Source organism: Canis lupus, chromosome 22 (genome assembly GCF_048164855.1).
Source record: "Canis lupus baileyi chromosome 22, mCanLup2.hap1, whole genome shotgun sequence".
NCBI lineage: Eukaryota > Metazoa > Chordata > Mammalia > Carnivora > Canidae > Canis > Canis lupus.
The window spans coordinates 800,109-815,409 of NC_132859.1; the positions used below are offsets into that span (position 1 = coordinate 800,109).

A 15,301-nucleotide genomic window follows, 5' to 3' on the forward strand; every position below is an offset into this window, starting at 1 on the left:
TAATGCATGCTGCTTACTGTCTTTTTGAAGCTCTCCCTGGCAGGTGTCATGCTCTGAGCATGGTTTTTGATTACTCTAATTAAATATAATATTATCAACAGATCTTCATATTGATCCTTAAAATCCCCCCCTTCTAAATGAAAAATTAAAAGCCTAGAGAGAGGGCCTCATAGGGTACCAGGTTATTTGAATGATTTTACCCCTTTATCAATTTTCTTCATGTTGAATTATTCTAATATTTATCAATATCAAGGTACCCATTAGCTTAGAAATTGTAAGTAATGTGCAAAATGAGTAATTTCATGACTTGTTCTTCCTGAGATTAGAAAAATTTGGTTTACACGAAGTTACAATCCTTGGCTAAAGTCTAAATAAATCATTTTTCCTATTAAGTGTTGCTGACCATGCCAGTCACTATTCTTTATTGATGATGTTATTTAAACACATTGTCAAATACATGTAACTCAATATGGCAAAGAAATCTTTTCTATCAGGTAATTAGTTCAGAAAACTGTAAAAACATTTTAAGAAAATAATTTTATAATAGCTTATGAACATCTGTTTACAGTTTTCAAATAGGCAAAACAATTTAAATGTTTAATGTCCTATTAATTCCACACATGAACATTTCAAGATGTACTCTTCTACTTGATTAAGAATAATAATCTGCAAACAAATTTGAAAGCTTCAAATCTCTTTTCAAAAGGAAAGAATATAAATTTAGAACATTTAAATATTTATAAACTTATTGGCACTTTAGTATTATTATATCATAAATCGTAACGCTACCTTTAAAGTAAATTGGAGAATTTTGAGAATAACTTAAATTTAAGAACATACAAAAGGAAACCTAAAATATCAGATACAATGACTCATTTATGGGTATTACTTTTGCAACTCGACCCAGGAAAAGCTAATAGCCATGCCTTCTTCCATTCTACATTTCTTCTTATTCATTCCCTATTCCCTCAGGTGGTTCTCATTGCTAATGCCCAAATGGCATCAACCTGTTGTTTAGCACATCTATGAAAAGGCTAGCCTGCTGGCTAATTTACCAAGGGATTAAAGGCCTGAAACCACTTCAATCTGCTACTTTGTTTCCATGTAAAAGCCTTACCCATGACACCAGTTCCCCATGTTAAAACTGAAAATCTCTTTAAAAGAAAGAAAAATTCAATGTGAGAACTGTTTAAGAGAGAAATTGTATGCCAAAAATAATATTCTGCATCCATGAACACTGCTATAAAATTGCATTCTGTTGGTCAAGTCCTGCATTATATACTAAAATGAATTTCAGATATCAAATGTTTACCATTTCATAAAATTAAGAGAATTAACACAGGTACCGATGGTCGTAGGAGGGAATATTGGGGGACCATGAGGATTAATGTAAAGCTAGATATGGATAGATATACTTCATTATTGCAGCACACTATTTAATTAAAATTCATATTTGTGTGTATTTTGTTGAATGTAAAACATTATGGTAACTGCATTAATCCACACAGGAAAACAGAAAGCAAAGAGGCAACTTCCTGAGTTTTTGATTTAGTAAAAATAAAGACCTCAAGGTTCATTATTCTCACAAGAATTGATAAGCACACATATCAATTAATTTTTCTACATGAAAAATATCTGCTCGCTCTATATTTTAAATCAGAACAAGCTTTAAGTTGATACATTTTATGCAAAACACATTTACAGTTTTTCCTATTCAGTTAAAGTTTATCGTCCAGTAAAACTCATAGCAGTATCTTCCTTTAATAACTTTGTTAGTTCATAAAAACCATTATAATAGCACAAAACCTGTGCTAAGAGGTGCCATTAAAACACTGAAAAAAAACCCCATATTTTTAAGGTGTATTCATTACCTAATTTGAACGAAAGCAAACTGAACTGGAAAAAAAAATGTAGGGAACCTGTATTTATGTCTTATTGGAGAATAAATGACTAAAATGAAAGCACATATTCATTACATCCTTGCTACAGGTCAGTAAATCTGTTTTACCAATGACTTCAGGACTATCAGAATTAAAGTAGAACTGTATATTAGAGAGGATAAGTTTCCATTTTAAAGTAATCAATTTTCTCTAAAAAATTTTTTCCCAGTCAAAAACAAATTTCAGTAAATTGACTAGACAAGCCATTATTTCACAATATTTCTCTGATGTTTATTTATTATAACCCTGAGAAGTGAGTGAGAAAAAAAGCACAATGACAAAACAGTTGACCCAATAAAAGCTAAATTATGAAGTAGTTTATAGCTTATAGGAGTGACCTGGAATAGATCATTGAAAGGGAAGACAAATATTATTGTTTCTCTCTTCATTTCTTTACTGTCATGACTAGTGTCCCCTGAACCTATTGGTGCCAACAGCGCAGATTTGCTGGAATGAAAAACAATGCCAGCAATGGATATGTCGTGCCAAAGGCTTAAGAGAAAATGAATGTGCTCTAAGTTAGGATCTGTATGATATTCAAATTCAAAGTACTTCACATAAGGACAGGACACTCAAGGTCCCATTTCAATCACAATTTTATTATAGTGACAAATATGAAATTCTGACTGCCAATAAAAATACTGAATTTGATGTAGTTCTGTGCAAAATTCATGGCCTTGAAAGATATTCTACAAACTGTCACCCCCAAGGACCATAATGGATTTGTCTTTAAAGAAAAATGTTTAGAGTATGAATTACCAAATATATTTTATGTAAGTTTTCACATTTTAAATCAAGAATTGTAAATTATTTTCTCAGTTGACATTTATTGACAAAATTAACATTAAGTGGAATTTTCAGATTCCCCTTAATCAAGAGTTATATAATAATGAAATCTATTTTAAGTATTTATTTTCTACCAGAACTAATGTGAATTTCTTTCACAGAACAGTATGTTGAATTTTATATGATACAAATGAAAATTATTTAAAAATTCTACTTAAATTGCTCATAAAATATAAGCACATATATGTTAATAATACTATAAAAAGTAATGATTTTAACTTTAGCCTTTAAACAATAGAGAAAATGGTTTAGTGGCTTTCATTTATTTTTTTAAGTCGAGCAAAAATATAAACTAGAAAAACAGGGTGGTTTCTTCCAAATTTATATCTTTACTGGGGTATATTTTCTAAACACTAAATTCTTGAGGCATAAAACAACTGCTAAATTTTACTTCTGATTAAAATTAGAAATAAACAGATATTTCACTGTCACATCCTTATCTTCACAGAAGCGCTTACTTTTTTTTTACTTAAAGAAAAAAGAGAGAATAAGCTATACAATGGCGAATGATTTCTACCATCCCCCATAATTCACCAAAACCAGACTGCTTCTGTGTCTCTAAAAAAGGAAGGAAGACATTGGATGCAAAGCTTCAACAAACTATTATTACACGCTTTTCCAGTCCATTAAAAGAAAGTAATTTAATCAGTTTATAGTTTCTCAGGAAAATCTCATTCAGAGAAATTTTATTGCCAGCTATCTAAATAGTAAATACCTATTATCCTCTCAAAATGAGTTTTTGCTTGCCAAGGGCAAACCCATTGCTGTTATTGTAGAGCTCTGTCAGAGAAACAAGAAGTTAAAAAGGTTATAAAGATACCATTAACGTCATGGGACTGTCTTGTCAAGACTCAAAAATACTTAGTAATTGAGGGTTTTATTCAAAGTGTATTAGCACCCACATAAACAGCACAGTTAATATGATGCTTTAGGCTTTATTTTGTTACAGCCCAGCAAAATCACCTACAAACGGCTGAATGCTGTAAATGTATCTGCTGGAGAGCACAACTCATTTTATCATCTGGTTCTAGCATGAGTCTTTGAAGAAAATGTCAATAACATACACACAGCTTAAAGGCAAATTTAGATCCAACCAATGAGAACAACAGAAAAAAAAAGCAAAAATGATAACTAATTGGTCCTAACAGCATGTGCCTTTGATAGAAGTATGAGGGTAAGCAAAGGGCAAATGCTCTTTATTTAATTTATATATTCTAATTTTAAAAGAAACTGCTACAGTATAGTTTACATTAATGTTCATTAATATACCAAACTATGAATGATTTCACTGAAACAACAGACAATAAAATAATTCTACCTGTCATTTTACTTGTCAATCCACTGATTTCCAGAAATAAAATGATCTTCTATGCCAACTGACTGATTTTAAAGCTATTTACAGAGAAACTATTCTACTACAATTTTTTACATTTAGTAAATCCATAATACAACCCTTGAACTTATTCACCTGTCAGCTCTAACAATTATATAACCAATAAACATTTAAAGAAAATCTTTAAGGATTTACCTGCCTTCAGTTTTTGAATTACTGATCATTCTATGCCTATACTTCCTTCTCTTCAGATCACTGTCAGTATAAATACAGAAATACAAAGTTTATAAAAAGTGGCCTGATGAGGGATTGATTTTTTAATAAACATCAATATTTACTTTTAATAAGTCAAATATAAGCAGAGTAGAAGAGTGAGAAAAAGGTCTCAGTAATATATCTTCTGACTGGGGAAGAAACTGGATGGTTAAACTTTAAGAGCAGCACATTCAAGTGAATGACGGAAGCATAGAAATAATTAAACTGTAGCTACAGTTACTCAAGGTAGATGGAACTAACCCAAACAAGACCGCTGGGGAATGAATTCCTTTCAGCCGTCAAAGCCCAGCTCTGTACCGCTCCCTCCATTCATTTTTTCTAGACTACTTCCACTATCCCTTTCCCCTGCACCTTATATAAAATTCTATTATCCTTAGTACAGTGAGTGTCTTCAGACAGGGAGTGTGAACTGTTCATTTCTGGATACTTATGACCTGTCGTGTTATCTACGCATAGAGTAACAGTCAAAAAAATGTTCATTAAATTGGCAATTAGGCCATGATTTTATTTGGACTCCAAATCATGATGATTTGTTTCTGTGAAATGGTCAAAGACCTTATCATATAGTTTTCAGTGGCTCTCCATACCTCTATTTATTAAAGACAATTATTAAACACGAACATCTTACATATAAGACATAAGACCATTTGCCCTTTGCTTACATCTTAAGTATATTACTTCACTTTAAAGAAATCTAAAGTGATTCAGAAATGATGCTTCTGGAATCTACTCACTTAGTTAAGTTTATTAAATGCCTTATTTGCTTACAGGAAAAGCAGTTAAAGATACTGATCTTAAAGCTGCTGTATAAATGATCAAGCCTTAAAAGTTTAGGAAGTAAAAGAGAATACTCAGGATTTGCAATTTCTTAGTAACTTCTTTTAGTTCTCAGGGCAACCTGATTTTCATCCAGATTTTTCTCTTTCCTGTCCCAAACCATAAGTAAACAAATAAAGAAATGGTGAGGGGAGCTGTTACACGGTTCCAGTCTGGAAAAACAGATTTCACTTCTGGGAGGGCTGAGGGAACATGTGGGTACAAACAGGCAAAAGGCTGTCAATCTGGTGATATCTTCCTTCTCTGAAAATCCAGAGAGGAATCATGAAACATCTTTGCCAACGATGACTCCATAGTACATCTTTACAAAGGTAAATTCCAGTATTTGCTGACAAACCTGATAAAAATATCTCTCTGAGATTCCATCATTTAGAAGATTAGTAAACTGGGTGTGGATGCCCTTTATCAGTATCTTCCGTTCCTCATTAGTCTACTTTTGAAGGAAGACTAATTTTCTAAATTCCAAAAATAGTACTTGCTTAATGGAGGAAAATAACCAAATAATATAGAAGCGTATGAAGTAAAATCTGAACATCTCCACACTTACTCCCATTTTGCAGTATTCGTAGCCCCTCCTTAACTCTGCGGAAGAGGAGGTAGTGCTCACAATGGGTAAGAACAGGCCCTAGAGCTAGATGTTTACTGGAATTATCTACGATGATGAAAATGTTCTGGATTTGTGCTGCCCAAATAAGGTGCAAAACGGTTAACTAACAAACAAATAACTGTTCAACATGTACAGAAAAGGACCTGGCTAGACCAGAATTATCCTCTAAACTATAGCACTAGGGGATCCCTGGGTGGCTCAGCAGTGGAGCACCTGCCTCCAGCCCAGGGCGTGATCCTGGGTCCCGGGATCGAGTCCACATCGGGCTCCCTGCGTGGAGCCTGCTTCTCCCTCTGCCTGTGTCTCTGCCTCTCTGTGTCTCTCATGAATAAATAAATAAAATCTTTAAAAAATAAATAAACTACAGCACTAAAAGGCTTGCCCTTGTTAATTAGTAAGGAAAAGCAGCAATCGGTATCAGAACTCATTCCACGTAAATTTGTAGAACGCTGTATACAGGTATGTGGAGTCAGTTTTATTGTAGAGGGCGAGTTCAGTCATTCCCTGCAGAGCTTTTTGTCATCTTCATCTCAAAGAACCCTTCCACAGTATAGTTTCCTTCAGCTAACAGAAGAGATATTATCTTACCATTAGTGTCAAGGTTCTCTAGATGGGCAAAATAGGAAAACAGTGAACTTTTTCAGAATTCTGGTTTAATAAGGCTTATTTCTCTCTAGGTGTGCTTTATGTTATAAATGATCCATACTTTATATTATAATTCATTGCACTTGCCTCCACTAACCTGTGAAAAGTATCTGAAACTAGACATTTTTGGAATGCCAAAGCTTCATTTCACTCTGATTTGACCCACAAAATACGGGTACTAAGTCAAAGTACCAGTCTATCATTTTACTTCTCCAAAGTCTTGGATTAGGCCTGGGCCATGTTGATTCCATTCCCTGACACCCACTACCCTTTCTGCCCGTGAGTAATCCAACTTTAAAGTTCTGTCTGTCAACAATAAATTCGCAGAGATCCCAGAGACAGTTCCTGGCAAGGGAATACTTACTTCCACCTAGCAGCTAGCCAGCTAAGGTAGGTAGGTAGATGGATAGGTAGGTAGGTACGTAGCTAGCTAGCTAGATCCGTATGCAGACAAAGAGCCGAGTTTAAGAGAAAGGGTCTCACTTCTAGCTCCTCATGTTTTTACTTTTAGTACAAGTCTAAGTGCAGAAGCACATCTTTTCTTTCTCCTGGCAGTTTTTTTTTTTTAAGATTTATTTATTTATTTATTTATTTATTTATTTATTTATTTGAGAGAGCGTGCGTGCACGAGCAGGGGAGGGGCAGAAGCAGGCTCCCCACTGAACAGAGAGCCTGCCAGGGGACATGTCCCAGGACTTCGGGATCATGACCTGAGCTCAAGGCAGATGCCTAACCCACTGAGCCACCCAGGTGCCCCTTTCTCCTGGCAATTCATCGGTATTTTCGGCATAGATATCCTCAACCCCTCATATGAAGAATGTTCCCTTGCTACAAGCTCTGAGGTGAGAAAAAAAAAACAATACCAGAAGGTGATAAGGAATGTTCTTCTACTACGTTTTTTTTCATAAATACCAATTATGACTCATGATAATGCTAAACTACCAAAAAGATAGGTGGAACAGAGATAAAGAGAATAAATGCTTATAAAGTACAAAGGAAAAACAAAACAAAACAAAAAACTGTGAAAGCTATAGCCTCTCTTGGGAAGAAGGAAGGGGAAATAAATAACAGTTCTAAAAAATAAATGCCACAATGATACTATCATAGAGAATACTGTGATATATTATAAACTCATAATATTAGTATACACTATTTTGTGTTTTATATAATAATGACAACCCCTTACATTTAACTTTCATGTAGCTATACAGAGGAGGTATGCAATTGTAATTTGCACCTTAAAGATAGATCTATTACACAAAAAGTATATATAACAGTAACCAATTTGGGAGAGTTATTGTAATATACTTAATATTTTATACAAAAGAAAAAGTGGGTCATTTACATTAAGTATTCTTGAATATTCGGGGGCCAGCATTTATTCTTTCAGGTAATATCACCATGTGGGTACCAAAATTACAATGCACACAAATCCACTCATCAAATAAATTTCTCTTGTACACAGGATAAACAATTTAATAAATTAAAATTAGAAATAACCATGTTCTTTGATGAATCACTTTCATGAATACTACTCATGCCTGACTTTTAATCAACCTCTTTACTTCTCAGTGCCCTTATCTGTACTCTGGGGACAATAATATTGTTCTATTTTTTTCTTAAAATTGTTGTAAGATAGGAGACATTATATGTAAAGTGGTCAGTACAATGCCTAGTAAATTATAAATACCTAGTAAGGCAGATACTACAAAAAGCAATACTTGTTAATACTATCATTACATTTAACTTACTTATTTTCAATCTGACTTTGTTTGGGTTTGTTATTTTAAGATCTCTTCTACTGTTTTTTTTTTTTTTTCTTTTTAAGATTTTATTTATTTATCCATGAGAGACACAGAGAGAGGCAGAGACACAAGCAGAGGGAGAAGCAGGCTCCATGCTGGGAGCCCGATGTGGGACTGGATCAGGCCCTGAGCCCAAGGCAGAGGCTCAACCACGGAGCCCCCCAGGTGCCCCAGATCTTTTCTACTGTTACATAAAGTGTTACATGGGAGCTGCCACAACATGGACACATGCTGCTCTTTCCTCCAACTTTCTTGATTGCTCACTTTCCCCATTTGGAAGGCTCAGGCCAGGCCCAAGATCACCAGCTTGGTCAATAGCTGTGCAGGTAATAAACCTGGCTGTGTCCAGGCTCCACTTTACTGAACTCAATTTTGTAGTTCTGAATTCACTATTCGTCCATGAAAGGACTTCTGGTATAGTATTTCCCTTTTGGCTTTAGGCCTTGAGGCACTAATTTGACCTAACACTCTTCCAATTGTCACCTCACAGAAGGTGTTCAAGGACTGGGAAATCTCTGTTTCTGGCCACAGGCCCTGAGATTACCATCCCATAATCAATCCTTTATAGGAAGACTGCTACTCAAATCCATTATTTGAAGAAATTTTGCCTAAGCATATTTATTAGATTAGATTAAGATACCCAGAGGGAAACAAAGTTCTCGAACAGTGATTCTCAATGGGCATGGTAACTGTCCCTAAGGCACTCTGGAGATTTGTGATGATGTTTTTACTTGGAGTGACTTGGAAGAGACATGTGGCATTAAGTAGGCACAGGTCAAGGATTCTAAAGTTCCTGCACTGCTCTAGAAAGAATTATCCTCTGTTCCACATGACGTTTGAATGCCTTACCAGACATACATGTAGATGAAAATGGGTAGATGAAAAGACATGGCTTTTTATAATTAGTTGAGTTTGGAATCTAATTACATGTAACCACAAAGTATTTTTTGACATGGCTGAACTCATGTTGAATTTTCCATGATGCAACTACTAGGCAGACATGAAAAGAAAGTGATTTCTTTTTTTTAATGATTGATTGGTTGATTGATTAGAGAGAGCATGAGCAGGAGGGACAGATGGAGAAGGAGAGAGAATCTCAAGCAGACTCTGTGCTGAGTGCAGAGACCAACTCAGGGCTTGGTCTCACGACCCTAAGATCATGACCTGAGCCAAAACCAAGAGTTTCATGTCTCCCTTAAATTAGTGAGGAAACTATTTATTTTTAAAAATTGTGTGTATAGAGGTGCCTGGTTGGCTCAGTAGGAAAAGCAAGAGTTGATCTTGGAGTTGTGAGTTTGAGCCCCACATTGGGTGTAAAGATTACTTAAAATATTAAAAAAAAAAAAAAAAGTAAAATTGTGTGTACAAATAACTTATATTTTCTACAACATTTTATTTTGGGAAAGTAAAGCAGATGCTACAAAATATTTATCATAGAAAGAAACTAGTAGGACCTACAGGGTTGGGAAACACGACCTAGAAAGAAGTCACACTACTCTCCTTTCCTATTGTTGAGTCAAAAATCACTGAACATATTAAGTCTTTGTTCATTGTAGGGAGTAATTTTTTTTTTTTAAAGGTTTTATTTATTTGAGAGGGACAGAGAGAGATCATGAGCGGGGGAAGGGGCAGAGGGAGAAGTAGACTACGCACTGAGCAGGGAGCCTGACTCTGGGCTCAATCCCAGGACCCTGAGATCATGACCTGAGCTGAAGGCAGACGCTTAAAAAACTAAGCCACCCATTGTACTTTCTTTGCTTTCTTACTAAGAGAACCCCACCAATCATATCAGTGAGACTGATCAGCAGAAAAAGATCTGGGAAACGCAGTGATGGTGTCTTTTTTGAGAGAGACAAGAATTCTAGAAAAATATACAATTGATGAAATAGTGATGTAAATTTATGATTAGTAGGGAAATCTTCAGTGGACAAGTGAAATGTCTAGGGAGTTCAAAGGGAAGGGGAGGCAAAATCAGCCTTTAATGCCAAGTTCCATTTATTCTTCCCTAATTTCACTAGTTAGAGCTAATCATTCTTTCTATAATCCATTGTCCTTACCGCTCATTTGTACAAAGAACTGGGTTATGTAACTGTCTGTATCTGTTCCTCTAACTTGGCCATAAACTTCTTGGGTAGATCATATTGAAGACTGATTTTGTCTCCCATAATGCCTGGTAAATTGTCAAGTATATGTATATTTGTGATTAGATCCTAGTAATGTTGCCATTTTAAATCAACGAGACCTTTGACAGGTCCTGCAACTTCTCTCAGCTTTATTTCCTCATGTTTAAAAATGGGAATATTAATATCTGAATTAGTTATTTCATGACAGTATGTGAGATACATGAAATAATGTAAGGGTTGATGTTTTAAAAATGGTAGCATAATCCATAAATGTAGAGTGATATTACTATTAATATATATAGATCATTTTTCTATAAATATATTAAAATTCAATACACTGTATAAAGTGATTTCATGTCTAGCACTAATTTCTTAAAAATAAAATAATTTATCTCCAATTTTAATGAAAACCAGAGAGAAAATTAATCAAGAAAATTTTACATTATATTAATGTTTGATGAAAAATATCTATTTGAGTAGTAAAGGAAGCATCAATAGCAGTCAGCTAACATCTGACAAAGATCAACAAACATGAATATTGTGCTGGGTAAATCTTCCCAATCTAGTTTTTATTTCACTTCTTCATACTTATTTGCTATTGACTTCAAGCACATTAAATGAAGTTTCTTAGCCTGCCAAGATGATAGATAACATTTCTGTGCATTCTTTTTTATCACCATGGCCATTTTTAGTGTATGTGTGGGTATTTGTGCATGTGTATGTATTGATGTCTTTGAGACACCAGACATGGCTTAGACATGTATTAATAACCTCTAGTGAGGACATATAGACATCTAATTTTGCAAAGGCTCATTTCACAAAACATACTATGCATCAAGTCAAGATTTTATTTTTAACATAAATTTTTAAGATACAAAGGGAAAAAAACTAAATCCTTACTTATCTTTATCCTTGGTCACATGCTAAAGGTTATCTTGACATTTGTCTGGATTTAAAATATAAGCAATATCAATACTTAAAGTATTTTCTGTAATAGAAAATACAGTTTTTTTCCCACCTTATTTCACAGTAGTTTAAATAATTAACAAAGATATTAAGGCATCCTATCCAGTGACAAACTATGGAATTTTAAATGCAAACACTGTAGATCACCAGTTTGGTATGGATGATTCATCCTTACACATTCTGGTTGGCTTAACATACACAATATTTTTGATAAGCTAAAGGAACTACCTTAAGACTGTTATCACTATTATTTGATCATAGATTGCTTTCTATTTCTTACCAAACTCCAACATGCTTTTTAAAATCCCCAAATTGGGACCCCTGGACAGCTCAGTAATTGTCTGCCTTTGGCTCAGGGCACGACCCTGGGGTCCTGGGATCCAGTCCCGCGTCGGGCTCCCTACATGGGGCCTGCTTCTCTCTCTGCCTGTGTCTCTGCCTCTCTCTCTCTGGGTCTCTCATGAATAAATAAATAGAATCCTTAAAAAATTAAAAATGAATATATAAATAAAATCCCCAAATTGCTTAATCTGCATTGTAGGTCAAAAGTTGGAGTGATCTAGAACCCAAAGCCATAGAAAAGAACCAAATGGAGGTGGGAATCCTCTCTGATTAGATACTTTGATGATTGTATGTGATTAAATGGCTTTTAATTGCCTGTAGTACTCAGAGAATGAGACAGGTTTAGCAGATAGTCCTGATATTTTTATTTGAGGCATATATATAAGTAGATCTTTGCCTAATTACTCAGAGGTCATATTTATGTAATAATTCAGTTGACATACTATAAACTCTCCTTAACAGTTAATCTTAGAAATGATAAATATACATGGAAATTCTGGTGAATTCTAAAAATCTGTAACATATGACATATATAACTTCACAATGAATGTTCACTTTATGTGCTCCAAAAGAAATACTCAATTGGGATAAGAGGCAGAAAGTTTAAAAAACAAAAAATTTCCTTTTCAAAGACCTCTAGGATTCATTAATTTAGTCTCTGTATAATCTAGGATATAAAATTTCTGTATTATTTCTTTTTTCTGACACCATTTTTAGAGAGAGCACTATAATTTATGATTTTATCTTATCCCAAAGCTATAAATATGACAATACATTCTTTCAGTCTACCTTGCAGCCAGGACTATTACAATTTCTGCATACTTTCTCAATGTTGGTTGAAAACTAAATCAAACATTATTTTTCTTAATGAAAAAGTCACCAACAAATGTATGTCACATGTGAGTTTGGGTTATATTACATTTTGTTATATAAACAAAGAAATAGCATGTACTTCATGTTGTTGGTTTTTTCCCCCCATAAATGAAATGTTTCCTAGTTCACTGTTATTTGTTCAAATATTCATTTTTATTTCATGTACTGCTATAGACAATGAAGTCATTCTTTTCTATGATTTCACTATGACAGGTAATGAAACAATTTTTTTCCTGATCTAGTAAACATGACTGAAACTACAGTCTTCGGACAACTACATTAAATAACTGATTAGGGAATTTAAGATTATGTAATTTCCCAAATAAGTGACTAGCTCCAAATTTTTGTATCATAAACATACAGATATTGCAAATAGACAAGGGAGTAGGATGGGCAGGGCACTATGTGGAAGAACTATTCCTCATCTCTCTTTTCTAAGTCTGCATTTTCTAGATAAAGAAAGGTTCAGGGAAGTTAAACAATTAGGCTACTAACAATGAATTACATTTCCCCAATGACAAGTGATGCGGATCATTTTCTCATGTGTTTGTTGGCCATGTGTAGTAGGTCTTCTTTGGAGAAATGTCTGTTCATGTCTTTTGCCTGCCCATTTCATGATTGGATTGTTTGTTTCTTTGCTGTTGGGTTTAATAAGCTCTTTATAGATCTTGGATACTAGCCCTTTATCTGATAGGTCATTTGCAAATATCTTCTTCCATTCTGTAAGTTGTCTTTTAGTTTTGTTGACTGTTTCTTTTGCTGTGCAGAGGCTTTTTATCTTGATTGCCATCAGGGAAATACAAATCAAAACCACAATGAGATCCCACCTCACACCAGTGAGAATGGGGAAAATTAACAAGACGGGAAACAACACATGTTGGAGAGATTGTGGGGAAAGGGGAGCCCTCCTGCACTGTTGGTGGGAATGTGAGCTAGTGCAGCCACTCTGGAAAACTGTGTGGAGGTTCCTCAGAGAGTTAAAAATAGACCTGCCCTACGACCCAGCAATTGCACTGCTGGGGATTTACTCCAAAGATACAGATGCAGTGAAACACCGGGACACCTGCACCCCGATGTTTCTAGCAGCAATGTCCACAACAGCCAAACTGTGGAAGGAGCCTCGGTGTCCATCAACAGATGATGGATAGAGAAGCTGTGGTCTATGTATACAGCGGAATATCACTCAGCCATTAGAAATGACAAATACCCACCATGTGCTTCGACGTGGATGGAACTGGAGGGTATTATGCTGAGTGAAGCAAGTCAATCTGAGAAGGACAAACATTATATGGCCTCTCTCATAGGGGGAATATAAGGAATAGTGAAAAGGGATCACAGGGGAAAGGAGAGAAAATGAGTGGGAAATATCACAGAGGGAGACAGAACATGAGAGGCTCCAAACTCTGGGAAACGAACAAGGGATAGTGGAAGGGGAGGTGGGCGGGGGGATGGGGTGACTGGATGATGGGCATTGAAGGGGGCACTTGACAGGATGAGCACTGGGTGTTATACTGTATGTTGGCAAATTGAACTCCAATAAAAGAAAGCAAGCAAGCAAAGAAAGAAAGAATAAACAGTGTATATATAAAAAAATAACAATGAATATGGGCACCTGGGTGGCTCAATGGTTGAGCCTTGGCCTTTGGTTCAGGTCATGATCCCAGGGTTCTGGGACTGAGTCCCACAATGGGCTCCCTGTGAGGAGCCTGCTTCTCCCTCTGCCTAAGTCTCTGTCTCTCTGTGTCTCTCATGGATGGATGGATGGATGGATGGATAGACAGATAGATAAAGATAGATAGATGATAGATAGATAGATAGATAGATAGATAGATAGATAGATGATAGATAGATAGATAGATAGATAGATAGATGATAGATAGATAGATAGATAGATAGATAGATAGATAGAGCTTTAAAAAAAAAAAAACTCAGCCAATGAATATGCAAACAAATAGGGCCAACTTCCATCTTGGGGGGGCGAAATAGACTGGTTGGAACTCAAATTCCAATTTCTATAGTATTTCTAAACTCAAGGAAAGAAAAAGTTGATGATGAACAACTCCACAGCCATAAAACTGTGGTGATAATCCATTCACTGAATACGAAATTTAATTGCTTAGTTATCTTTAGGCTAGAACATTAATGAGAAGTAAATGACAGTAAAACAAGAAAGTAACTCCAATACAGCAATATTTTTCTTATTTGTAAAAATACACATACATTAAGCACATAATCCCTATCCCTGGCCCCTTAAGACAAATGGAAAAGACATACAAAGGATTCACTCTACTACTACTATCTCTTCAACCTAAAGCTATCTGTTCTGATTTTTTTGATCATGTTCATCCTAAACTTTCACCTTTTTCTTTAGTAGATAATAATACAAACCTATAAAATGCAGTAACTTTATAAGCTCTAAAGAAGGCCTATTTAATAAAAAAAGAGAGAAACAGAGAGATGGAAAGCTGTATTTTTCTTTTTGAAAAATATAACTTATATCTCCAGTATAAATTGTAGACTCTGAAAAAACATAAATTATAATTAAGAAAATAAAAGTGCATAATTTTGCCATGCAAAAAAAAAAAAAAAAGACCTATTTGTAACTATTTATATACAATTCTGGTTTTCAGTAATCCAAAATTGTGTAATATTTTGAAGGATTAAAACATTAGTATTTTTCTTGATGTTATACTGTTTTTTCCATTATT

At 34.8% G+C, this 15,301-nt stretch overlaps 1 protein-coding gene and 1 long non-coding RNA gene across 2 annotated transcripts in view; one reads left to right on the plus strand and one right to left on the minus strand.

Moving 5' to 3' along the window:
* RSRC1 (arginine and serine rich coiled-coil 1) overlaps positions 1 to 15,301 on the minus strand; it is a 398,138-nt gene that overhangs the window by 119,834 nt on the left and 263,003 nt on the right. The window lies entirely within an intron of this gene.
* Positions 1 to 15,301, plus strand: part of LOC140613767 (uncharacterized) — a 36,863-nt gene that overhangs the window by 19,027 nt on the left and 2,535 nt on the right. The window contains exon 4 of the long non-coding RNA XR_012014626.1: positions 8,313 to 8,615. This is a non-coding gene — a long non-coding RNA (uncharacterized lncRNA). The remainder of the gene's footprint in view (positions 1 to 8,312; positions 8,616 to 15,301) is intronic.